Raw genomic sequence first — 27,861 nt, 5'->3', positions numbered from 1 at the left:
GCGAGCGATCCAGGCGCACTGGCAAAACGGGCTAGAGGAACCTCAATTGTCTCAGGTGTGCCAGTACGTAATGATGTCGGCGGGCACGGTGAAGGCGGTCACTTGCCTCTACGGCAGGTTGATTGCCGAGGGGTTGGTTCCTCTCGCCACACTGAAGTCCCGCTGGGAAGAGGACATTGGTAGGGAGATCCCGGAGACGACCTGGTCCCAGCTGGTGAGACGTGCCTGGAAGGGCACACGTGGCGCCCGTTTCCAACTGGTCCACTATTATGTTCTCCATAGGGCGTACCTAACCCCGGTAAAGATCAGGCGTTATTTTGCCACGGCTTCGGCGGAATGCCCTAGGTGCCCAGCTCAGGAGGCGGACCTCCTCCACATGCTATGGGCCTGTCCAGGACTGACGTCCTACTGGCAGGAGGTGGCGGCGACTCTGGAAGAGGTGACGGGGAGGCACTTATCATTCGATGTGGCGGTAGGGCTATTGCACTGGTTCCCCCATACCCCCCGGAATAAAATCACCAGTAAATTTATCGACCTGGGGCTCCTACTTGCTAAGCGAGAGGTGACCAGGAACTGGAAGGCACGAGCTGGTCCTACAGGCAGCAGATGGCACAGTGAGCTTTTGAAATGGGCGGCGGGTGAGAGCGCGCTGCGGTATCAGTTGGCTTGGAGGCAGGGCAATGAGAAGGCGCAGGAGGCCGCGTTAGAATGGGAAACGCTGGTGCAGGCCCTCAGAGATTATTGTACCCCCAGCGACTCCGAAAGTGAAGAAGCAACTCGACCCGAGTCCTGTTAAACATTAGCATTGACAGCACTATTACCTTCCCCGTGGGTCAAGCAGTGGATCCTATGTTGATGAGCTCCCTGGCGCTGATGGTGGGGGAGGGGGGGAGGTGGGGGTTTCACAGTAACTGGGGATTTTGAGGGGGGGGTTTCTTTTTGGGGTTTGGGGTTTGTTTAGAAAAGCAGATGACGGACAGTGTGTTATCCGGACCAGCTCCAGCATCCTACTGACCCCAGCTGCATTTGCCGCCCAACCCCAGGGATATGGGCTGATTGGCTATATAGCAACGTTATGGAAGGGGGTCGGTGGGCTATATCTTGTATAAGTTGTTTATAATACGATACTGGTCGTTACTGTATTGTTTTACTGATTCCTGCAATAAAAATATATTTAAAAAAAAAAAAAAAAAAAAAACATTCAGAGGTGTAGGGAAGGAAAACACATGATGCATAAAACATACATTCAGCGGTGTAAGAACAAGGCACATGATGCATCAAAACACATTCAGAGGTGCACGGAAGGAAAACACATGATGCCTAAACCAACACATTCAGAGGTGTAAGAACAAGGAAGACACATGATGTATAAAAACATTCAGAGGTGCCAGAACATAACTCAATAGCGCAAAAACACATGATGCCTAAAAACATTCAGAGGTGCAATAAAACCACACAATTGCGCAAAAACGTACATATGCCACCACCTGTGGCAGTCCCTAGGCCAACTAGCCTTGTTGGGGCTAGGACGCCCTGTGTCCCAATAGTCAGGGTCCTAAACGGTGCAGCTGCCCACTAATTGCTGGGCATCTGGGAATCAATAATGATGGGGCCACGTGGGAGCCACGCAGGCTCTGAACAACTGGTCGTTCCTGAGCCTCTCTGGGCTCCAAGCAAAGAAATGCGGCCCGAGCCTCTCTGGGCTCCTAACCAAATGTGGCACTCAAGAACCTCTCTGGGTTTGAACTACTAATGCCCCCTGAGCCCTCGTGGGCTCTCTACAAGAAACTGTGGCACTTTTGAGCCTCTCGGGCTCTGGAACAAATATCTCGCAGGCAAGAGGGGGCGGGCACCGGCAATGTGCCCGATGCCCCCTCTAAAGTGGCCCCCGGAGCCTTCTCAGTGCTCTCAATCATAAAATTCCGCCTTTGGAGCCTCTCAGGGCTCAGGAACAACGTTATGCCCTCAGAGCCTCTCACGGGCTCTTAATCACAAGTGCCCTCCCACGGAGATAGAGTACACTGGGGGGGCGGGCACCGGCAATGTGCCCCGACGCCCCCCTTCTGCAACTACCAATACCGGGAACAACTCACCGATCTATTCGGCGCGGCTTCTCAACGGCTGCGCACCATGCTTCGCCCGGTCCCCCATCTCGGGATTGGGACTTGGGGAAAGGCTGACTCCTCGACCGGGGCTTCCTCCATCACACGGGAGCCCCGCAACACTTGGGCTCTTTTCCGCTGGTGGCCCCAGGGCTCTCCCTACTTCACGGTAGCCCCGGGCCGCGGGCGGGCAACGTAGCCAAGGCTTCCCCCGGGCAGGGGGAAGCGGAAGTTCATTCATTCAGGCCCGCCCACGTCACCACAGAATCTGCCTGGCTTCCTGTCTAGCAGGGCCGCCAATGGCAGCGCGGCCCTGGGCAGGGAGGCGGGCACAGCGCCCCCCTCACACGATTTCTGGGCCGGCGGCGGTGATTCCACTCGAGGGCACAATATGAGGGGTGGGCACCCTTGATAATTTATTAATTTAATTTATCCCCTGATTTTAATCCGATCTCTGTCACTGGGCTGTCCCCTTACTCACATTTAATTTCAGGAAAAAGCACCGCCATTCGGCGGGTCCGGGTCCCTGGGGCTGGATTCCTGGGCGCCATCTTAGTTTGGGGTGAGTGTTTGTAGCGCGGGCGCCATTTTGGAGCGTCCCGACGCTCGAGTTGTTCAGGGAGGCGCCTATTTAAGGCGTACTCGTGTTCCACCTCGCCCTGATCATTGCTGCACTAGCGCAGGTCGCACTGCTAGCGAGCTGAGCTATTTTAAATCTACCTTTCGAGTTTTTTGGTTTTGCTGATTTAATTTATCCCCTGATTTTAATCCGATCTCTGTCACTGGGCTGTCCCCTTACTCACATTTAATTTCAGGAAAACGCACCGCCATTCGGCGGGTCCGGGTCCCTGGGGCTGGATTCCTGGATTCCTGGGCGCCATCTTAGTTTGGGGTGAGTGTTTGTAGCGCAGGCGCCATTTTGGAGCGTCCCAACGCTCGAGTTGTTCAGGGAGGCGCCTATTTAAGGCGTACTCGTGTTCCACCTCGCCCTGATCATTGCTGCACTAGCGCAGGTCGCGCTGCTAGCGAGCTGAGCTATTTTAAATCTACCTTTCGAGTATTTTGGTTTTGCTGATTTAATTCATCCCCTGATTTTAATCCGATCTCTGTCACTGGGCTGTCCCCTTACTCACATTTAATTTTAGGAAATCGCACCGCCATTCGGCGGGTCCGGGTCCCTGGGGCTGGATTCCTGGATTCCTGGGCGCCATCTTAGTTTGTGGTGAGTGTTTGTAGCGCGGGCGCCATTTTGGAGCGTCCCGACGCTCGAGTTGTTCAGGGAGGCGCCTATTTAAAGTCGCCCTCTCCCGCGCAGCGGGAACGCGCAGTGGGACGCCGTCGCTTAGCCGAAGTCGTGCCCGTCTGCGCTCGTCCGCGTCGAGGTAGCGGGTGCGGGCTATGGACTCTGGCCTCCTGCCACTTTTCCATCATGTGTAACATCGCGACGCTCAGGTACGATCGTGCTGCTATCCTTTCCATAAGAGATAGTCTTCCGGTGTGTAACCATGTCCCTTTACTTCCTCTTTCGGGACCTTATGACTGCGTCTGCGGCTGTTTCTCTCTGGCCTCACACATTGGGGTGCGCCCTGCTGAAGGGACTGCCCGCGGCATTCATATAGATTGTACTGAGCGAACACTTAATATATGGAGCTTGAATGTTAGATCTCCGGTCAAGCACTATCAGTCACTCCGGGACATGATAGATACGGACTCTCCTGATATCATTTTTCTTACCGAAACTTAGTTACAGGATGCTGACACAGCCATCATCAACCTGGCTTTCCCTTCTACCTATACGGTGTTTACTTTGAACCGCGCAACTCGGGGAGGTGGTATAGCCATGGTGATTAAATCTTGCTTCCCGGCTGAGTGGAAGGCTCAGGATCTTCCAATGTGTGAAAGCGCCTCTTTTAAGGTAAAGGTTAGTCATCAATTCACCTTTAGTGGCTTGCTTATCTATCGTCCACCTGGGAATGACACCACCTTCAAGACCGCTCTAGTAGATGTGGTTAGCTCGCTGGCTCCTAGCTTTTCTAACTTCAACATAGTAGGTGACCTAAACATACATTTTGATCAGACGTCATCTCTATCCATCAGCTCCTTGCTAGCGGACCTTGAAGCGATGCAACTTAACCAACTAGTCACGTCCCCCACCCATATAGGAGGACATATATTGGACCCCTTCTTTACCACCTTAGCCCGGGCTAGAACATCTGACCCGATGGCGTTGGGCTGGACGGACCATATGTTGGTTAAAGTGTCATGTCCCTTAGATAATCCACAACTGAAACCTGTGGATAAACAGATCCTAAAGCGCAATTGGCGTAAACTCAAGCTGGAGGACTTTGTTAGGATACTGGAGGCACAGCCCCTAGGCAAACTGCAGAATGTGGAACAGGGATACGAACAGTTTTGCAACTGGGTCCTTACTGCCCTCGATTCTCTTATACCCCTGCGTTGATCTAAATGTCACGCCAAAACCTGCAGTCCTTGGTACAATGAGACTCTTGCCGAGCTTAAGAGAACCTGCCGGCAAGCTGAGAGGGCCAGGAGGAAATCCTTTGATCCCATGTTAAAATCTCTGTACTTTGCCCAGCTTAAGATCTACCACAGAGCTATCTGTCAAACCCGGGCTGCGTATTACGCAGCTGAGTTCTCCAACAGCCCTAACCCTTCCAAATTAATTTTCAAGGTACTCAAAGACCTGATGGGGAAACGGGCTACCTCGCAAGAAATCTGCACGGACTCGCACTGTGAAAGCTTGGCATCCTTTTTCGTGGAGAAGGTGCAGATAATCTATCGAGGATTTATACCATCTGTTCCCGGGGATGCTCCTAGTGATGTGAAGGTTTCAGTTTCTGAAACTCTGTCCTCCTTGCCGGCCATGTCTAACGAGGTATTTGACACTCTGAGCCTCAAAATTAAATCTGGATCTCCCTTAGACCCGCTGAAGCCGGAGTTTTTTTTCTCTTCTCCCGCCCCTCTGTCGTGAGCCCATCTTGGATCTGATTAATCTCTCCCTCAGTGAGGGCGTGGTTCCTTCCTCCTGGAAGCAAGCTGTGGTCAGCCCTATTTTGAAGAAACCCAATCTAGACCCCTTGATCCCGGAGAACTACCGGCCCATCTCCCTCCTGCCTTGGACCGCTAAGGTCACTGAGGCACACGTGAACTCCACCCTATCTGCCCATCTCTCTCGTAATAATATTCTCGACGAGAGTCAAAATGGGTTTCGCTCACAACACAGCACTGAGACCGCCTTGCTCTTCATGACCGAGCATTTGCGATCAGTGCTGGATGCGGGGCAGACTGCGGCGCTCCTATTGTTAGACCTGAGCGCCGCGTTCGACACGGTGTCTCATGACATCCTGATGCGGCGCTTGGAGGAAGTGGGTATTGTGGGGAAGGCTCTTCAGTGGTTCCGCTCTTTCCTCTCGGACCGGTTTTTCAAAGTAGCCATTCCACCTGGCCAGTCCTCTTTTCATTCTCTGGGTCTGGGAGTCCCTCAGGGCTCTGCTTTAAGCCCCACACTGTTCAACCTGTATGTGAAACCGCTGGCTGCTGTCGTCAGGCAATGTGGCCTTACCATGACATCGTACGCCGACGACACGCAGCTGGCGGTGACACTCAGTGGGGACCCTGAGGTGAATGCGCCCAGATTCCGTGCAGGACTTATAGCTGTGGCTAACTGGATGCGTAACATCTGCCTTCAGCTTAATGCTAAGAAAACCGAGGTCCTGGTTTTAGGGAAGCAGGCGGAACTTTGGGGAGACCAGTGGTGGCCTCCCGAATTGGGGGTGTCCCCAATTCCAGCGGCCGAAGTTAAAAATCTGGGGGTCCGGCTGGATTCCAATCTTTCTTTTACCAGTCATACTAAGAAGACAGCAGCTACCTGTTTTGGTATTCTGCGAGGACTGAGACCTATCCTCAAATTCTTCGACCCCCCCACGCGGCAACTGGTGGTTCAGGCCTCTATCCTTTCTCGGCTAGACTACGGGAGTGCTCTGCTGCTTGGAGTTAATCAGGCTGAGGCTACTAGGCTTCAGAGGGTGCAGAATGCTGCTGCACGGGCCATTGTGGGCCTTCCGAGACGTTGCTCCGTCTCCACTGTCCTGACCTCCCTTCATTGGCTCCCGGTCTGACAGAGAATCAAATTTAAGGCTCTCTGTCTGACATTTAACATCTTGAAGCTTTCCTCTCCTCCCGCCCTTGCGGGCCTTATTTCTTCGTATGTCCCCACGCGGTCCCTCAGGTCTGAATCTCACCATCTGGCGATTAAGCCTAGGTTCAGACTGAGTAGGATGGGAGGACGCTCTTTCCGTATTCTGGCGGTTGACCTTTGGAATTCCCTTCCTGTTCACATCCGTGCCCTAAATAGCCTCACTCTTTTTAGACGCGCCATCAAAACTCACCTGTTCGCCGCTGTTAGTTGATTCTTCTGCTTTCAGCTTTGACCTGTTATGTTGTGGTATTTGATCAGGCGCCAGGACGCCCCTTCGCTGGGGCAGCTGTGCGCCAAATAAATGTTATTAACATAACATAACATAACAAAAGCGCTACTAAGCGCTTGGAGGCAAAGTAAAGCGCTCCCAGTGCAATAAGTAAAAATAAAGCGCTCTCAAGCGCTGGGGGAGAAATAAAGCGCTCCAAAGTGCTAGATGCAAAAATAAAACAACAAAGTCCTTCAGGAGTCCAGGACCTCAGCAGTCCAGGACATAAGGTGGAGCACAGCAGCTCCCAGAAAAGAAAAGTCCATCAGGTATCTAGGGGCTGGACAGGGCCCAGGGAGGCAAGCCTTCCCCTGAGCCCAAGCAGCAGCACGCCCCTGGCAGGATTCAAGTCAGAAACAAGAACATTTTGTAAAGGGGCACAGCCCCTTTTTATACAGAAAAATCCTTTGTCTAGCAGGGTGCAGGCAGTGTGAGAACCAGCTACAACTGGTTATAGGGAACTCCTTTCACAGGCCAGGCTAGGGACATCGGACGCACCACAGTGGGTGGAGCCAGCATTGTGTGGGGAAAGCCCAGCCCTATTCAGACCCAGGTGCACCCCTCCCCTCACATCAGCATGCTAAACACTCCATTCACCACCGGGGCAGACCCTCCTAGACTCTTGGAGCCAGGCTCACCAGCCAATCACACGCCAGACACAAATTACACAAATATGCCAACTTCTAAAAGTGGCACTTCTACACTAGACACAATCATGCCACATATATCATTGCGCAGCATTCAATCTCACGAGTTCGCACATACCAAACTCGACCCTGCACTCCCCACACATCAGGAACTACCATGGGCATACATATTCCCCATTCATTCCTATGGGAGGGCAGGTCACTCTCACACATACACAGAGAGCTCACGCACTTTACACTGTACCACAGTGAAAAAGTGCGCAGAGGCCTAACATCACCAACACCAGGTCACAGAAACAGGCTAGAAAAAAGCAAAAGTCTCGGGGTGAACCTGCCAAAAGGGCCGGGTCCAACACAACCCCCTTCCAGCCAAAACGCAGGGTAGACCAATCACTCCACTGATGGGCTTCCCTGCTTTGGACGACAAAACACGGACACAGACCCGCACGGCAGGGACACCCTCCGGTTTTTCGCCACTCTGAACCAACATGGTTTCCTCCAAACAATAACTCTCTGGCACCACTAGGATACCCCACTGATACTCTCTAGCTGTCCACGGCCAGGACCAGGCCCTAGGCCATCCAAATATCACAAGTCCTGACCAATCCACAGAGTGGGGGGCAGTAACCCCATGCACACAATAGCCATTCTCCACTCTCCCTCTCAGTGTAGCTACATCTACCACTGATCCTACAACCTAGGGACCACACCCTCAGGCTGACCAGAGGTCACGGGCAAGAATGCCCCACCCTACCTCTACTTCTGGGTTTCCGCACCCTCACAGGGAAGCACTTACCAGAACACCATTCTCCTACCAGATCAGGACCTCACTCCATCACTGATCTACCACCTGGAAACTATTTCACTTCTGAGGTACAAAGCACACAGCACAGTTCCTCTTCAAGCAGGTGGGGGGACACAGCAAAGTCCCCTTTCAAGCAGGTGGGGGGGACACAGCACACAGCAAAGTCCCCTTTCCTCTACCTTAGTGTAAACAACAAACTGCAGATGAGCCCCAGATCACACAGCAAGGACAGCCCCCTCAGTCTCTTCAGCTCATCTACTTTGGCAGAGATTCCTTCTTGACCTGGAAGTTTCCTAATCTCCCAACCTAGGATCTAAACCCGCAGGTTACACCGGGGTCAGAGACAAGGACACCGTCCCTCTGCACCCCCTTCCAGCGTTCTGCACCCTCCCACCTTGGAGCGGTACCCCTGGAAGCCAAACCGGTCAGGACACTGATTACAGATGCCCTTCCCTCCAGATCAGGTTGAACCTGAACCTGGCCTCCCCCCTCCTCAAGGGAACGACCTCCAGAGGCCCCACAAATGGTCAAGCACTCTAGGCGGTCAAATGCCCAGCGAACCAGGACTTCTGCACCCTCCACTTAGGAGCGGTACTGCCCAACACTAGGACCGCCGGAGTTCTGGTTACAGACACTCCCCGTCCTCTAGACACACGAAGATCCTCCTCAAATGACCTGTAAGTACAGCCTAGGCCCCATACCTGGCGCTCCCTTAGGGAAACCTCCAGGCCCTGAGACAGGGTTTCGGGCCAACGTGGGACACACCGTCCCACACTCACTCTACACAAGCCACTACTTTTAGAATCACTTCCCAATGCCTCTGCAAGACATCTAGCACACTGCCAGATGTCCACCTTCTTATCCAGTGCCTCTGCAGGACCTCCTGCACACCACCAGAGGTACACCTCCCGTGCAAGCTCCTAAAAAAAACCTCACACCAACTCCTCTAGTTCAACTACCACTCATCCACACACTCCCCCTCCAGACTGGTGAGAAAGTTCCGCACTGCCTCTGACTCTCAACCTGTACCCCTCTTACTGAGAACCAGGCACCATATTCTGGTAATTGAGAATGGGACTTCACACACTGGACATATTTTAGCTGCCACCACAGGATCCTACCATACTGGGGAATCCAGACACACACACTACACTCAGGGGATAACCACCCTCCCGAGCAAGCCATTCCTCCTCCACACTCCCTCTCTTCCATCTACCCACACAGGGACAGGAACAGGGATTAAACATGAAACTACCATCCACCCCATTCTGTGCCTCACCAAAGGTCTTAAAGCGACCCTCCTTGTACAGATCCCCCACCCTGGCGATGCCCGCCATTGCAAGCTCCCTCAAAGCGGAGGGCTCCCGCGCCGCCGACACCCCCGGATGAGACGCAATGGGCAGAAGGGGAGCATACAAGGGGAGCAGCCAGAGCCCGCCATGCCCATGACGTACACAACAGAGGGTTTATTTCAGTCCGGGGCCCACCCGAGCCTCCCGACAGGACCATCGCCTGCACCGGAGTAGGAAGGACAGCATCTGCTTCAATAGCCACATGGGGTTGGAAGCGCTGCAGGAAGTGCCAATAAAGGGCAAATATAGGTAATAGAGACAAAGATCCAGAGCCTCAAAGCTCCCCCCTGTCAAAAGGCTGCACTAGTAGATCCCATCAACATCGGGGTTGTCCAAAAATCAATGCAGGACCACGAACCATGCGCCGAAGAAGCGAACAAACTCTCGCGGGCATCAGGGTGGCGCAGGCGCCATATATTATGCACATGTCCAGTAACTTGGAAGATGAAGAGGCCTCCGGGGCCTTGTGAAGAAGTGCCCAGTTGAGGTGTCGCTCAAATCATGATACGTTGGTTCCAGAAGCTGTTGAGTCCTTGAAGTAAAACTTGTTGCAGAGTTGAGGTCTGGAGCGCTGGCAGGCCGCAGATGTTGTCGCGGTTGATTCATCATGCTCTTCACATGCGGAGACCACAGCTTCGGTGCAGGAAGTGGCGTGGCATCGGTGATGAAGCGCTGTCGTCGGCAGCCCTGGGGCTGGGATGGGTGATGAGGCGATGCATCGTGCTCTACATGAGTGGTGCCCTCAGCCACGGTGCAGGCAGCAGCGTTGGAGACGAAGTCATAGTTGATGGCACTGGTGTTGACAAACCAGGGGCAGCGATGTCATCAAGATGCGTTGTGTTCTTCTCGAGCGGTGCTCTCGGCTTCGGTGCACGCAGCGGCATCAATGACGCGTGAACCGATGTCAATGAAAATCTGGGCTGCGCGATCAATGCGCCGTGCTCCTCATGAGCAGTGACCATGGCATCGGTGCAGGCAGCAGAGTCGATGATGGTGTCGGGATTGCTTTTCTTGGTGTTTCAGCACAAACACACAGTACCAAGGGCTCAGGACTGGTGTTGGTGCTTCTAGACAACTCAGGACTTACAGCAATAAGAGTCCAAGTGCTGCCAATAAGATGTGGATGAAGTCTTTGATATACCATAGACTTCCAAGAGGAGACACACTCAACTCAAGCCCTTGGAGAAACTTGGAAAGCAGGATGTGGAAGGCAAAGTCCAGTTCTTTCACTGCAACGCAGCAAAGTGCCTGTTCCTCCCAACAGCAATCCAGCTCTTCTTCTTGGCAGAATGTCCTCAGTCCAGAAGTATTCCTAAGTTATGATGTCAGAGGTCCACTGCCAATGTTGCCCTTTCCAGTTGACAAACTTCAAAGGAAAGTTGTTGTAGTGCACAAGACCCTGCTCTTCTTTGCCCTGGCTCAAGACTCACTACATGAGGGCAGGAATCCTTTGTGTGAGGACAGGCAAATCCCTATTTAAGTGCAGGTATTAGTTCTTCCAACCACTCAGGAAGGCGATACGCAGGGCACACCTCAGTTCCCTTTGTGTGCGAGTGTCTAGAGTGAATTCACAAAGCCCAACTATCATCCAACCCAGACATGTATTGTAGAGACAGGTAGATGTACAGATAGGTTAAGCAAGAAAATGCCAACATTCTAAAAGTGCAAAAGAAACAATTGTTGGACAGAATGCTGGACAAAGCAAACATTCACCCCTAGTCACAAGAATCTGGGTTAAATCCATCATTCTTTTGCTCACCACACCACCCCAGTTTGGACCCAGCCATATGCAAATCAGTCTTGACCCTGTTCTTTGTGGGTACAGTCCAGCCCGAACTGCCAAGCCAGGTCCTCCCTGGACCAGAAACAAGCATCCTGGGACTGGTCTCAGGGCATCACCCTTTGTCAGCAAGGCTAGCTTCAATCCAGTGGTGTAGTGAGCATGAAACCCACGTCTGGGCATACCCTTCCCACTTCGGGCGACATATACAAAAGAAACAATTGATGGACGGAATGCTGGACAATGCAAACATTTACCCCAGTCACAAGGATCTGGGTTAGATCCATCATTCATTTGCTCACCCCACCACCCCAGTTTGGACTCAGCAATATGCAAATCAGTCGTGACCCTTTACCTTGTGGGAACAGTCCAGCCTGTACTGCCAAGCCAGGTCCTTCCTGGACCGGAAACCACCATCGTGGGACCAGTTTCAGGGCATCACCCTTCATCAGTCAGGCTAGCTTCAATCCAGTGGAGGGGTGAGCAACTTTCTAAAAGTGGCATTTTCAGGCTACCAATTTAAAAAACAACTTCACTAAAAGATGATTTTTTTACATTGCGAGTTCAGAGAAACCAAACTAAATTTTTTATCAGCTCCCAAAGGGATTTTACATTTGAAATATGTTTCAAGGCACACGACAGGTTAACCTATGAGAGAGATAGACCTTGTAGCAGTGAAATACGAATATAAGAGTATTTCACTACCATAACATGTAAAACTTAAAAGTACATATCCTACCTTTTAAGTACACTGCACCCAGCAGTTGGGGCTACCTACGGCCTACCTTAGGGGTGCCATAAATATAATAAATAGGAAGGTTTGGGCCTGGCAAGTGGTTGAACTTGCAAGGTCGAAATGGCAGTTTACAATTTCACTGACAGACTCTGCAATGGCATACCTCAGCCATGTTTAAGGGGCTACTGAGTAAGTCGCAAAATCAGTGCTGCAGACCCACTAGTAGCATTTAATTTACATGTCCTGGGCACATATAGTGCACTGTACTAGGGACGTACAGGTAAATTAAATGTGCCATTTATGGAAGAACCGATTTTCAGAACATTTAAGACAGAAAGCACTAGCACTTTAGTATTGTTTAGCAGTGGGAAAGTGCCCAGAGTTCTAAAACCAGCAAACCCGAAATCTGGCACACAGTCTAAAAACAGAAGCAAAAAGACAAGGGAAATCACGCCAAAAGGTGCCAGGTCTAACACCCTTGTTTTCTATCATAAAACTAGACTATTCATATCGCTTAGTGTTAGATTACAGACACTTGAACACTGCTACATGCACATTTGCTGTACAAAATGTGCATGGCGCAGCACTAATGAACAATATAGTGTGTAAAAATATAAAACTGCATTGGACATTTCAAATGGATTTTTCTGCCAAAACATTGCAATGTAACGCATGCGATGTAATGGTATGCTGTGTTAAAGCCGCGTTGTAATGGCTGTTTACTGTTGGGAAGCACATCAATTGTTGGAGATCTAAGGCCAAAGACCAGAGTTTCATTCAGCAGTTTAACAACCTACCTGCTTGGTAGTGAGGTAACAGGGTAATCAGCAGTATGCATCTAATCATGTATCTGCCTTATATAGTGTGTTCTACCATAATACTGAAGATTTAATATGTAACAGCACTTCTGTCAACTCCACTTTATGAAGTACCAACATATCGTCAAGGCCTCTCTTGACTATATGTTGGGTATTGTGAAGTCCATATACACGCATGCGGACTGACAACACGTTATAATGGGAGCCTAGTTGAAAAGAAATGCGAGTGCTTAACAAGAGTCAAGACTAGTACAATAAGGTAGGGGGTGAGGGACAGAAGAGAGGAAGTGGTGAGAGAATACCCAGGGCCAGGAACAGAGGAAGAGAAGTAGTGCAGAACAAAGGTGTGCTACTGGGGGAAATGGGAGGAGAAAGCTGGAGTAAAGGCAAACACAGGTGAGAGAAGAAAGGAACATAATATAAGAAAGTAAAGGAAGATAAATTAAAGCGAGATGTACAGGAGGAGAGACCAAGTCATTAAGACACAAAATGTAACCTTTAATTTTTTTTAATCTATTTTTATTAAATTTTGCATATACATTGCAGAAGTTCCATATCGATCTACATAAGCAGTGTAATGCAATAAAAATGCAGTATGTCTGCTTGACGAATGTTACGGGTGTAGTCGAGCAGAGTACAATAGTTAGATCACATTTCTGCTAGGGGAGGCCAAGAGTTACAATCAAGATCATAGCATCGTGGTCACTCATAAGTAACAAAAGTCTTTCTGCAGTGTAATATCCGATGGATAAGCAAATTAATAGAAAAAAAAGAGTGAACCTTTAAACGTGCCCGCACCTTTCCTACCGTGCAAGTAAGTGATTGTGTATTGCATAACAAAATATAACCTTTTATGTTGTTGTCATTTGTAGGGGGGTCATGCCCCCCAAAAATATACATCTGGCTACAAGCCTAACTTTGGCAAAAGGTGGGTGTAAAATCACAATTGAAAAGTTGATCACCCAGCATTTTGAATGACAATTATATTTTTTGTTAGAATAATATTAAAAGGAAACAAATGTATTACTGGCGTCCATTCTACTGAGATGATGTAGGCAATATCCAGATAATTTCCTAATCAAAAAAACAAAAACAATAGAGGTAAACATGTCATTTTTTAGCTCTCCTTGATACTGGACAGGATCTTCGGGAGGGATTCAATGACCAAGGCTCCTGACACGTGTGGGCAGTATCCTCGCTCACAGCTTTGTCCCTGGTTGGGGAGAAATGCACATTCCACTGTACTAACTGGCCAGTGCTCAGCCACACTCAAGAACAAAGATGATATGCTTGTCCCTGCACAGCAATGCTTCTGAAACAAATTCCTTCACTCCTCTTCAGTATAGTGGAGAATTGAGATGCAAACCGAGGTCGATATAGAAACTATACTGCTGTTCTAATGTGAATTTCTACCATCTTAAACAATGCATAGAAATAAATGGCTGTATTTGGTGGGTGGCACTGGATAGAAGTGTGCTGACTGCACGCTATGAATGGTAGTGAGCACCAGAATACATTTTTACCCGGCCCTGCTGACAGCTGCTCTCAGTCTTGTGTCACCGGCAGGATCCGCAGCGTCCCCGCATTCTTCCCTTCATCGTTAGTCTCTGGACTGAAGAAGGGCCGCAGAGTGGGGGGGAAGGATGCCCCGGAGAAGGTGAAGAGCAGAGACCGGTCATTCACATTGTACACCGAGAGCCTGCCCGCCTCATAGTCCAGGAAGAGAGCGACAGCCTTGGGGGGTACACTGGGGAACAAGGGGGTGAGAAGGGAGGTGTTAACTTCATATTTACCATCGCTGAGAGACACTGTCCAGTATCCATTCTCAGGTGATGGTGTGTTCTGCCCCTTCCTGCTCACAGCCTCGTCACACACCCCCACGGTCAAGATAGTCTTGTCCCCCCCTTCCACCTCCCAGTAATGCCTCCCAGAGCTCAGCTTCTGGGTCCCCAAGACATCAGAATATGTAGTAAATCTCTGGGGCGTGTCGGGCCGATCCTGCTTTATGTCTCTGTGACTCACGCTCCTTCCCTCCTCGGACAGGACGAGGCTCCGATAAGCAGTGTCCGGATCCAGGGTCACCGCAGCTGAAAGACACAGAAACAGAGATGAGAGCTCAGAAATCCACCATCTGCAACAAACCCATCACTCATACTCAGCCGGTCGCTGCAGCAGCAAGAGAGCTTCATTCAATCCTGATGCATAACTCTCGACTGACGTCATCCCCATGTCAGCAGCACCCCCTTTAAACACAGTAATCATAACAGTGTATATCCATGGTCACGGTTTTTTCCCAAAACGCAATCCATGGTGCAGTATTGCAGTCTGTGAGTAACAGGTTACTATGTAATTACTCACAACTGAATCGGGAGTGAGTGGAGGTGGAAGTCCTCTGAGCTGAGGAGTTTGGGAACAGGAGCACTGAGTTACTGGCTCTCACCAAATGTTTAACATTCTGAAGCAGAAAACCATCTGACAGATAATATTCTGCTGCTGGGATCCCTGCAGGGCTCAGTAGTGCTCATTTTAACAAAACATTTTTTTCCTGTGTTCTATTACTGGGCAGCTCTTCTCCTGATGATTAACGGCTGACTTTTCCCAGTGCATCGGCTGGACTTAGAGGAATTCAGGGAGAAGAGGGTACACCACTACCTATACCTTCGGTACTCACAAACATTTTATCAAGGGCCACAAAGTTTGGTCTGTGATGTGACGAGAGCCCCATTAATACCAGGTGCGTGGCAAATTCGGAAGGAGGGGGTGCAGTAAGGCGGGTATAGGGGAAGCGACGCATACACATTTAGTGGCTGAATTGCGCCATGTGAAACCAGAAAGCCTTAGATTAATCCCAGCTTCCCCACTTTACCAAATTGTGTGTTACAAAATACACATTTTGAATTTTGAAGAGACGGTATCGTATTTTTACACTTTTGCTGCAAGTTAGCTTTGAAAATGAAGACGTTTCTAAAGTTAAGTGGGGCAGGACAACCTAGTAACTTACTTTTTTAAAACTTCAATTAACCTTTAAATATAGGTTTGCCTGTATATTAACATCTTTTTAATATAACTGCTGTTTTCAGTGAAAAGCAGCCTAGTGCTGCAGTTGATCAGGGGGCCACATGTAAAGGTTAGTAGGCCTTGTGTGGCCCCTGGGCCGTACTTTGAGTATCACTGACCTGTACACTGCTAGGGCAATACCGGCTCTACTCGAAGTGACGCTCAGGGCGTAACGAGACATGCTGCAACTAATTAGGTGGTATATAACATCCAAACAGGAGACGCCACTTTGGGTAGGAGATTGGTTGGGGGGGGGGGGGGGGGGGGGGGGGGGTTCTGAGCAGGGCCTGCAATTTCAAGAAATGGGACATTGTAGGGCTTTCCAAACTGGGGAATGGGTGGGCAGGATCCCATTCGCAATCTCCAGGGAGAATACAAGTTGCACAATTCCCAGTTTTATAGGTTTTTGCAGCTGCAAAGCATGTTGGCCTCACTAAGCGTGCTTGATACCCGACTGGTGTTGGAGTCTATCGGAGCACATGAGTTCGCAGGCCTCTCTCTCCCTGGTGGGTAACAACCCTGATCAGATGTCTAGCCTCAGGGAAAAATGGCAAGCAGACCTTGTGTCTTGGAGGACAATGAGTGTAGGAAAGCACACTTCTGTCTTATACTGCTGCATTATCTGCACAGAGCCTATTACAACCTGGAGCAGCTGTGGATGATGTGTGGTCAGTCGGACCCAGGGTGCCGCCACAGCCTTATGGACACTGGGACCTTCTTCCATGATTTGGGAATACCCTAGGGTCACACAATATTGGGAAGGAATTGGCAGCGAACTTGGCCTGGCCTCAAGCAGGTGGGTGCACCTCACCCCTAAACTGGCACTGCTAGGTGTGGTCAAACAGGGAGGCGGCACCTGGGAGAACGACTGACATTGGGAATTGGATGTATGGTGGCCAATCACAACAGAGCTAGCCGGTGTATCTCCAGGGAGGACCCGACCATTCAAGACTGGGCTAGAAGGGGAACGGACCACTGTCCTCTCAAGGAACAAGAGGTAAATTAGGTGAGAGGCTGCCCACACGAACATTACAAATCAGGTGGTTGGCAGGCATGCTGGCAAGGGAGTCAGAGCTAATTCAGACATGTGGCTTTCCAGGGAGAAAGACCCACTAGGGGCAGGGATCTAGGATTAGTGGGGCGAACCTCACTTCACACAACCCAACTGCAATGAGAGGGGTGTATGGGTGGGACACATAGTGGAAGATTACAAATGTGTGAGACATCGATTTTGGCTACTGGCCCTGATTGGAGGAGAGAGTTTCATTGTAACTGCAATGACGTGTACTTATTTATTACTGAAACCAATAAAAATTGTTTGGATTTTTTTTTCTGTTATCAAGAGTCCACAATGTGTGTGCATTTAGATAGACTGCTCACCGACTACAGACCAACCAATTTACATGGTGCCACCATGTGTCACACAGTATCAATATCTTCCACACAGGCACACAGCGAAGATACTTTCATACAAAAGGAGCACAAAATGTGCTGGTCGCCTTTGTTTGGCTAGTAGGAAGATTACAAAAACAACTGGAGAGTGATAGAACAAGCCACACTTAAAAGGAAATTAAGGTGGGAAAAAGAAGTAGACAGTAGGTGAAGGAGAACCAAGGTCCAACTCAGAAAAGGTATCTATTATTAAAGACACCTAGTCCAGTGGACTAGGTGTCTTTAATTATAGATACCTTTTCTGAGTTTCCACTTATCCTTGTTTTTATTAGTGCTAGTTGGACCTTGAATAAAATAGTTTACTGTCACAACTATGCACTTTTTAATCTGCACTCACATAGCACTTTTTGGTTTTTTCTCGTTGGCACCCTCAACACTCACAAACAACCAGCTCCGCTGCAAAAAACAGGCGTTGTAGCACACTGAAAAGACGCTAGGTCTTTTCAGTGGGAACCCAGTGATGAAGCATGTCACCACTAGGTGGTGAGTGAGGGTTCTTAAAAAACATTTCTTTGGTTCTCCTTCACCTACTGTCTACTTCTTTTTCCCACCTTAATTTCCTTTTAAGTGTGGCTTGTTCTATCACTCTCCAGTTGTTTTTGTAATAATTCTTGGGGGTACGAGAGTGACCAGCTATACCCTTACTCTCTCTTTGTTTAGTAGTAGTAGGAAGATTAGACATGGCCTTAAGTAGTGTGTGATGGCCCCAGTCTTTGTTAGACCAATCCTTCTGACGGCATGTCCACCAGCGGTACCTCTGCTAAAAGAGTTTTCCCAGTAGAGCAGGCGGTGGCTCTGCCATCATGAAAACCAGCATCCCCTGACCTATAAATGATGCAGGGAATGTGAAATGTGGTAGAGCAGGCTATCCAACTGTTTTTAGTAGATGTTTCATTATCATCCACTTATAAATAAATATCATAATCTTTTGTTGCAAATGAGCAAAGGTACTTCAGACATTAAATGATGTGACGTTTACAGTCCAAGATGGAGAGGTAGTCAAGCCATGTTTGGTAAGAGGAGACAAGTAAGTATACACTTCTTTGTAGGTTTAGTTAGAGATGATTGAGAGCCATCGAGAGCTGAAGTTTCTGAAATGCCAAAGAGTGAGGACATCTTCACATATAATATGTCTCATTGGCGCATTAGTGGTATAATATGACTGCAGGGTAAAGTGAAAAATAAAATCTTGAGGAACTTTTTGTGAGAGAAATGGGCCAAGAAAGAGGCTAACTTTTATGTGCTGTGAGCGATTCATCCTAGAAGAGAAGAAAAAACTCAGGACTGTACAATGTAAATATATGAAATCTTTTAGTGTGAAAGTAGAGCCTTATGACTGACCATAGCAAAGCTGGAGCCTAGCTAAAGAGACTAATAACACGACCCACCATTCAAATATAGGGAAGGCATCCTGAACTAGCTTCTTTACTGTAACCTGGTCATAGGTCAGATGGAAACTCATCCAGGAGGTTACTTTCAAATATGAGGTAAGTTATTTGAGTCATCAAGAAACTCTCCGGGGCTTCGGCAAGAATTGAAGTCCTGACATTATAAACATTTTTGGATACTCTTGGAGTTCGGAGTTATTTTTTAATAAAGCTTAAATAACCTGCTTTATAACAGTCTGAAATATGGCTAGAATTACTTATGTCTTTTACAAGTAGATCTGGAAAGGGACCAGCTGATGGGCTGTCCATTTGAGATGGCATTGGTGTTATCGCATTTAAAGGCAACCAGTTCTATTCGGATGTTCTGTGAAGCAGCGTAAGAAGAGTTTAGTGAAAGGATATTGAATGTCAATTTTCTGGTGAAAAAATGTAACACATTCTTTGCATTTCAACTCTGGTTTAAATGGGGGGGTGGGAGGAGGAATGGTGGATTTTAATTAATTTGAAACTTGTTAAAACAGTATATATACTAATTCATATGTTAAGACATCATTTTTGCAGGACAAACAGAAGGATTTTGTTTCCATATCCTTTCAGTAACTCAATCTGCTTTTCTTTCTTCAGTCAAATGGACACTGAAACTATGCCCTTCACTATTTTTTCTTAAGAGGGCCTAAAATATTCTGTCACTGGAGTGCAAATTTAATGTATTGATATCTTCTTTTTTCAAACTTTATGATTTTGAAATACAATGCCATAAAGAATATTCCATTACATAATTCACACATAATGCAAGACCTTAAAGAGAATAAGCATAGGTCTAAACTGATTCTTCATATATATCATATCTAGTGGGCCTGGTGGCTTAGGGGACTAAATCCTCCCCTGTAGGGGCCTGTGTTCAATCTCATGGTCCAGGTTCAAATCCTGGTGGGCCCACTCAGTCTTTTATCCTTCGGAGGTCGACAAAATGATTACCATTGAGTTGTGTTAACAATAAACATCTGCTATTCAGTGCCAAGATACCCTTGGGTGAATGTGAGCTTTACGGATACACGTTATGTTATGTTAGTGGGGTAGCCTTGAGCCTTGTCACATGGGATCAGTATTGTGATCTGCGCTGTTCTTTAGAGGTGCTTTGCAACCTAGTAATAATCATACAGTAAGCTTCCTCAACTTTTTTCAGGTAGATCATGCCTTGAACGAGTCAGAGTGGTCAAGGACTGGGGCTTGTATCCAGCCCATAGATGTAGGTCTTTTGCATTGTTTGCAGCATACCATAAAAATCATCTTCTAAAAGGCTGCACCTCAAACAACCCCAAATGCCACTGCTCCAATAGTTCTTAATTTGTAAAACAATAAGTGTCAGGGTTCTCGTTAGGAGGCCACTGGGACTTGCACAACAGATTGCCCCGCCATGCTGTCAATGATAGTAACAACACAACTGCTAACCATCACACTCCTACAAATGAGAACATTCAGAATGGCTTAGGTGGAAGGTATTACTCATTTTTAATGTATATTGCATTCATAATTAACCTTTGTTGTGGTCATCTCTAATTTAGCCAGACAGCGCCACCCTGTAACAGACTGTCACAAGCGCTGGTGTGGAAAATTAAGTGACTGTGCCAAGCACCAGAAACCACAGGCTTAAATTAAGCACATATCTGGTATATGTTAAAATCTTTGTAGAGCGTGCAAATGCGTCTTGGCGTGCCATAGTTAAATGATCATTAACCTTCTGAGATCGGCAGTTATGGATATTTCACTAGTATTCATAGATCACAAGGCACAGACATAAGTGCAAAAACCTGCCCCATTCGCTCCACATGTAGGTCATACATCAGAAATAGTGGGTCCTACCAGGTGCAGCCTGGACCGAGTAACACAGGCCTGATGAAGAAATGTAAAATGCAGCAACTTCTGCTTATAATTTAAAGACACTTTTTAAGTCTGTAAGCCCACCTTTGTCCAATGCTTGTCAGTCAAGGCATGACCCAATTCTACCTCCCAAACATCTAGAGATCCCAGAATGTCATGAGGTCCAGATCTCATTAAAACAGCATACATGAGTCAAGGACTGGTGCCTTATGTTGAGCAATCAATGTTTTATCAACTTTGCAGGATTTGTGTTACTTAGCAAATACATGTTGATGTTTGTTATTTATTTGCACACTCATGAAATGTTCATGTAACCTATGTAATCTTCAATTGTTTCATTACTTTGTGTTTTCCTTGATATTTGACATGATTTGAATGCATTTATCGTTTCTGAAAAAAGTTTAAGTGGAATAAATCACACGAACTTGTGAATTCAATACATTGGCTCGTCATTTGAGTAACTTTGGAGTTCAAGCTACAGGATACCTTTTTTATATACAACTTATCTGTGAGTAGAGCACCGAGTGGCTCCATGTAGAAGCTGAGGATGACTAGGGACAAAATGGAGTCCTGGCTTACTTTTATTATTATTATTATGTTTCTTATATAGCGACTGAATCGACCCCCAAAGAGGTATCTCCGCGCTTGCCTTGGGAACCCGTCCTGGCTTTTCCCTGTGAGATAGCCCCTACAGGGCATCCCCAAGGTGAAAGCCAGGCATCCCGCCGCGGGGGGCCGTTGTGGAGATTAAGCAAGCTTAATGCCCAGAGTTGCAGAGTGTGAACCCATGATTAGGTCAGGCACCGAAGCGAGAATTATCGAGTCCATGGACATTTGAGCTCACGACCCTGCCGCGTCGGGAATTGAACCCTGGTCCCGGGTCTGACCTCTGCTTCAGGGTCTGCCTGCTCTAACCAGTGAGCCACACTTCTCCACTTACTCGGTCGGTAAAAGTGATTTTTTGGCTTTGGAGGGGACTATGTGAATAAATTAGTGTTGGTTGGAAAGGTGGGAGGAGAACCAGTGAGAGACAATGCCAGGGAATCCCAGTCGAGACTTCAGTGTTCGCTAAAATGATAGTTAATAACATCCAAACCTGTGGATGCAGAGAGATTAGATTTAAGCACCACAATAAAACTTCTAAAGGTGGAGAGAGATTCTGGTACAATGTATTCACATTGTAGGCAGGGTTATAATCACCTTCATCTGATTTTCTTCTTGATAACTATGATGGAATAATCAGGTGGGAAGAGTGAATCTATCTTGGTTTGTGAGGAATAATTTATCCAAGTTCCAATCAATCAAGAGAGCTATGCTATGTTTGCAGCCCATGGTATAATGATACTCTTGCCGAGCTCAAGAGAACATGCCGGCAAGCTGAGAGGGCCTGGAGGGAATCCTTTGATCCCACTTTAAAATCTCTGTATTTTGCCCAGCTTAAGATCTACCATAGGGCAATCTGCCAAACCCGGGCTGCATACTATGCTTCTGAGTTTCTGAGCAGCCCTAACCCATCTAAATGAATTTTTAAGGTTCTCAAAGACCTGATGGGGAAACGGCCCTCTCGCTAGCAATCTGCACGGACTCTCACTGTGAAAGTTTGCCATCCTTTTTCGTGGAGAAGGTACAGGCAATCTGCCGAGGATTTATGCCATCTGTGCCCGGGGTTGAGCCTAGTGGTGTGACGGCTACGGTCCACGAAACTCTGTCCTCCCTGCCTGTTATGTCTGTCGAGGCTTTTGACACTCTGAGCCTCAAAATTAAATCTGGCTCTCCCTTAGATCCGCTGAAGCCAGAGCTATTTTCACTTCTCCCGCCCCTTTGTCGTGAGCCTATATTGGATTTGATTAATCTTTCACTCACTGAGGGCGTGGTCCCTTCCTCCTGGAAGCAGGCAGTGGTCAGCCCCATTTTGAAGAAGCCTAATCTTGATCCCCTGCTTCCTGAGAACTATCGTCCCATCTCCCTCCTGCCCTGGACCGCCAAGGTCACTGAGGCACAGGTGAATTCCATCTTGTCTGCCCACCTCTCTTGAAATAATATTCTAGACGAGAGCCAGAATGGGTTTCGTGCTCAACACAGCACCGAAACTGCTCTGGCTATTCCACCTGGTCAGTCCTCCTTCCATCCATTGGGACTGGGAGTCCCTCAGGGCTCTGCGCTGAGCCCCACTTTGTTCAACTTATATGTGAAACCGCTGGCTGCAGTCGTCAGACAGTGTGGCTTAACCATGACATCGTATGCCGACGACACGCAGCTGGCGGTGACACTCAGTGGGGACCCTGAGGTGACTGCTCCCAGATTCCGCGCAGGACTCATAGCCGTGGCAAACTGGATGCGCACTAACTGCTTACAGTTAAATGCCAAAAAAACCGAGGTCCTGATTCTTGGGAAGCAGGCGGAACTCTGGGGAGATCAGTGGTGGCCTCCAGAACTGGGGGTGACTCCCATCCCAGCTGCCGAAGTTAAGAACTTGGGGGTTTGGCTGGATCCTACACTCTCCTTTACCAGCCACACAAAGAAGATTGCAGCTACCTGTTATGGTATTCTGCGAGGACTGAGACCAGCCCTCAAATTCTTCGACCCCCCTACTCGGCAACTGGTGGTCCAAGCCTCCATCCTTTCCCGGCTGGACTATGGGAGTGCACTGCTGCTTGGAGTGAATCAGGCAAAGGCTACTATGCTACAAAGGGTGCAGAATGCCGCGGCGCGGGCCATTGTTGGCCTTCCGAGACGATGCTCTGTCTCTGCAGTCCTGATCTCTCTTCACTGGCTGCTGGTCAGACAGAGAATCAAATTCAAGGCTCTTTGTCTGACATTTAAGATCTTGAAACTCTCCTCTCCTCCTGCTCTTGCAGGTCTTGTCTCCCCCTATGTTCCTACGCGGACTCTCAGGTCGGAATCTCTTCATCTGGCGGTTAAGACCAGGTTCAGACTGAGTAGGATGGGAGGTCGTTCCTTTCGAGTTCTGGCAGCAGGATTGTGGAACTCTCTCCCTGTCCATATTCGTGCCCTGAACAGCCTGACTCTCTTCAGGCGCGCTATAAAAACGTATCTGTTCCCTACTGCTCACTGATCCCCTCTCTTTCCAGCATCGATTTGTTATGTTGCGGCACTTGATCAGGCGCCAGGACGCCCCTTTGCTGGGGCAGCTGTGCGCCTAATAAAAGTTATTAACATAACATAACATAACATAACATAACATTGATGACACCAACAATTTCTATGCTTGAGACATGGAGAAGAAAAGTTGCTGGTTTTCTTTTGTGTTGATTAAGGAATGGGGCTTGAGTGATCCCAAATAGGTTACAGTGGTCAACCTATAGGATGCATGGTCAGTGAGGTCTTTGTATTGAATTTGCAGTGATCAAAATACTGTCATCTGTACTTTATTCAAGTGTTTATGCAATTCCTAGAGATCAGAGGAGAATAGAATTAGAACGCTTCTGAACGGCGCTTCTAGTCTTGAGTAATTCTACGAATGGCATCTATGATCAATGAAACCTAAAAAGAGGATAATTATTTGAAGTGCTATTCAAAGATTTTTCTAATGAAAAAGTATGTCACTTGTATCCTGCTTCAATTCTTAAAAGAGAGCATCAGTATTCTTAGAGAGAAGACTGGGTTCTGAGTTTACCTTGTCACATGAAAGTACATGGTACTTGGAAAGCTTGAAAAATTTTGAAATAATTGCCAACCTTCCCAGTTTAGGACGCGGCCTATGGCTTTTTCAGCAGCCCTACCACTTTACATTGGCAATCTTACAGCTGTTCATGGGCCAGATGAGGCCTCAATGTTGTAGCTCACTGCCTTGTGCAGTGAAAACAGAGTAAACATGTTGAGCACAGGCAGCCAGAGGTGCAATTTATGAAGTGTCACTTGGAAGGGAAGCTAGAAGTGTCTTCATATGTGAGAAAAAAGCAGGGCAGTGAGTTGATGGGTAGTTAAGGGAAAGACAGCTCTAGAAGGACAGCTTACCCTAAATGTGCTGACTGAAGAACAGTAAAACATGGAGCCACTAAAGGCCCGTCCTTGCATCAGCGCCCGCAGATTTTGGGGCAACATTACATTTCATTTCAACAATCCTACGACCTTTGGTGGATCTGCAAGACAGTTTGTCCTCCCTCATATTAAGGTTGACCCAGGACAATGATTCACAGTTTCACAAGTTGCATTATTTATTCCTTAGAAATTCTCATTATCAGCGAAAGCGCCTATTCTTACCCCCAGACACTGCCACACACATATATTATCATTTCAGCAGAAATGCAGTGTTTGAGATAGAAAAAAAAAAGAATAATGAAATTTCTCCTGGGTTAACGTAGTCTGGCATGTATGACAAGTGAGCTACCTCTGGGTTTGAGAAACAGAGTGGGATGTGTGTGCCTGTCATCTGACTGCCAAGATCTCGCCACAAGGGACACAGGTGCTCCCTCCTTCATAATGTCCAGTAAAAGCAGCAGGACCTGCAACACTCCCAAGGGTCACTAATCCAGGACCGAGAATGCTTATGGCTGGGCGCATGTGAAAAGATCCTGTATTTCCTCTCCTCCTCGGGGGCTTTGTAGAGACCACTAGGGCAGCACTACATAAAGGAGCACAATGTCCCTGCTTGCGCCTGGCCACATATTTAAACAAGGGGCACTGAGCGCAAACAGGGACTGTGTGCCCCATTACATATACTGCACTGCCCCAGGGCACACAAGCTTGTGGCTGACTTAGGCGTAGAACATCTGTGAAACGCGTACGGACTATTTGTAGCAGCCACTCCTTTATTCACTTGCAGGAGGCACCAGGTCTACATTTCAAAGGCAGGACAGAGATCTACCTTCAGGCAGTTGCACTGAGTGACTGACCACGCCTAAAGGGGGATGTCTGGGGGTTCCATTGAACCCCTATACCCTGTGCAGGGTAGGGGTCGGGAGGGGTGGGGGGTGGCAATCTTACAGTGCGTCACCTCATTGTGGTAGAGTGAGTGCACCTTCTGACTGCATCTGTGCCTCTATTCAAGCATCCATAATCTGGCGGATGTGCAGAGACAAACTGTTTCCCTCATCTGCAAGTCACCTCACTCCTTTACAAATTAGTGCATGCCTCCTATTATCTCGATGATTCTATATGTGTACTAATGCTATTTGTAATACAGAAGTTACAGCACACGCCTATATGGTCACCTCTGGAATCCCAAAATACACTGGGTGCACAGAAAGCAGACCCACACACCCACACATATACACACACACCTGTTGCATCCCTGGGGCACTGAACGTAGAACGCCCCACATTATTTAGGCCACCGCTCCATGACAGTATGGATTCAAATGAGACTGAACACTTATTTAAGACTTTCTTGGACTCCAGATGATTTATACACTCTCCAATGTCTGCATTATAATTGCTCTCCCTGTAACTCAACTTCTGGAAACCTCCATCCAGGGTTAAGAGTTTGCAACTGTCAATATGAAAGATTTGTACTCACTTGCCCAGGATCTAATGTACGTCCACTCTGAAAGTAAGGAGAAAGTAGAAGAAACTGTAAAATCAAATTCTAAAATGATAATTAGATTACACAAAACCATTCATTCATTGCCAATTATTAAACTTACCCCGTTCTGTAGGAAAAGTGGCTGTATTAAAACAAAAAAGGATTGATACATTACATTCCAAATCATATCACTCCATTCATATTTGTCTTTTTATTGATTGAAATCATCCCATTACCGCCTCCTAATCCCACCCTTCGCTCCACCCGGTACCCCTCTTATTAATCTTTCTCCCCCTCATTCCTCCCTCCTTTCCACCCCTCACCCCCTAGCGGACCACTGAGCATCCAGGGGAGATGTACCAGATTTCCAAGGAGAAGATAAATTCTGGAAATTATGGACACTTCAAACCTCACAGTCCAGGGTGAGGAGTAGGTACCACAGGTATCAGATACTGTATTCTGGAACTCAACACTGCATCCTGGGGGAGGGGAAAGGGACACGATTCAATCACGATATTCAATAGTAAATGAGGTCATTTCTGTATTTTCTCTTGGTGGTGACTGTTCATACTGTCTCTTGTTGCTTATGAGTGGATTTTCGATGCTAGGCTATCAGTTTCACCCCTCTTGTCACTAATCAGATAACATGCTAGACGTGTGCCCCATGAATAGGTCAGATCTATGGCTACACTAGAAGAGACACAATAGCTAACATCAAGGCCCTCTGTCCCACTGGAGTCTCTTTTCTGGCCAACTTGCTGCCCAGATTTCCAGATACATTATCCCCCTATTCATTTAGAACTCAAGCTCCTTTTTGTCCTTTTCTCCGACATGGATTCCTCCACATATTTTCCATATCACCGAATTGAGTTGTGACAAGTGAAAAAAAGAACTCAACCGAAAGCAGAACATCTTCAGCTAAACAGATGCATCTGTTTATTTCTCTGGCAATAACTATCGAAGTGGTGGTAGCTTTGAAACTTTCAATTTGAGGTTGTTATTATTGCCTCCGCTCCTTTTTTGTTCTTTGATGTGGTATTAATTCTAAATATATTTCTAATAAATGAACCTTTTTAATAAATAAAGCACCCAGGCTTAAGATACGTATTTTTTTACATTCCTTCTGTATTCATCCAAAGTTATTTTTTTTATTTGATGTACTCCCACTTATGTATTTCCCCTGTAAAAAAGGATGTTTCGAGCACAATGTTACCACACTTGTAAAAGAAAAGGAACATTTATGTTTGAAAACAAAAGGGTTTAGCACTTTGTGAAATGGTCATACAGAACGCAACGTAACATTTTGAGGGTTTACTAAACCCAAATTGTGATTTTTGCTGAATTCTATTTCTCTATAGCACATACTTGAAGGTATCCAAACACTGCACATACACCAAAAGGTAATGTATGAAAAAGTACTGAAGTGACAGTAATTTTTTTAAATCGTCTCCAGGACTGGATCGAGGAGCACGTAATCCTTAGCCCGTACCAAGCAGCGTTCAGGAAGAACACCTCCACCATTGACCAAATTTTCCGCCTAGCTTTACTATTCTGGAAAACGGTGAGGATAGAGGGTGGCAGCCTCTATATGGTGTTTGTGGACACTTTTGACTTAGTTCCCCGGGGGAAACTATGGTCCGTGCTCCTCGAACTGGGTATACCGGCACAACTTCTAACTATTCTGATGAGGTTTCACGAGGCAAATTTTGCGCAGGTCAGATGTGGGAAGAATGGGGCTAAGCATGGGCGGAAAATCCGTTACGCTCGCGGATTTTGTGGATTTTTGGGAAATTCGCAATCCGCGAGATTTGCGAATTTCCCGCAAAATCCGCAAATTCGCACGCAGCGGACTTTTTTTGCGGCTCGCGTCGT

General features: G+C 47.6%; 1 long non-coding RNA gene across 1 annotated transcript; it reads right to left on the bottom strand.

Annotated features, from left to right (window-relative positions):
* Positions 1 to 13,725: 13,725 nt before the first annotated feature.
* On the bottom strand, positions 13,726 to 26,132 carry LOC147717714 (uncharacterized). The gene is made up of 3 exons (XR_015295817.1): positions 26,111 to 26,132; positions 25,984 to 26,010; positions 13,726 to 14,814 (listed from the first exon to the last, which is right to left on the bottom strand). It is a non-coding gene; the product is annotated as an uncharacterized LOC147717714 (long non-coding RNA).
* Positions 26,133 to 27,861: the final 1,729 nt, after the last annotated feature.

This window comes from Lissotriton vulgaris, chromosome 5, assembly GCF_964263255.1.
Source record: "Lissotriton vulgaris chromosome 5, aLisVul1.2, whole genome shotgun sequence".
NCBI lineage: Eukaryota > Metazoa > Chordata > Amphibia > Caudata > Salamandridae > Lissotriton > Lissotriton vulgaris.
The sequence above is the reverse complement of the archived record's forward strand: the minus strand, read 5'-3'. Positions and strand labels throughout refer to the sequence as shown.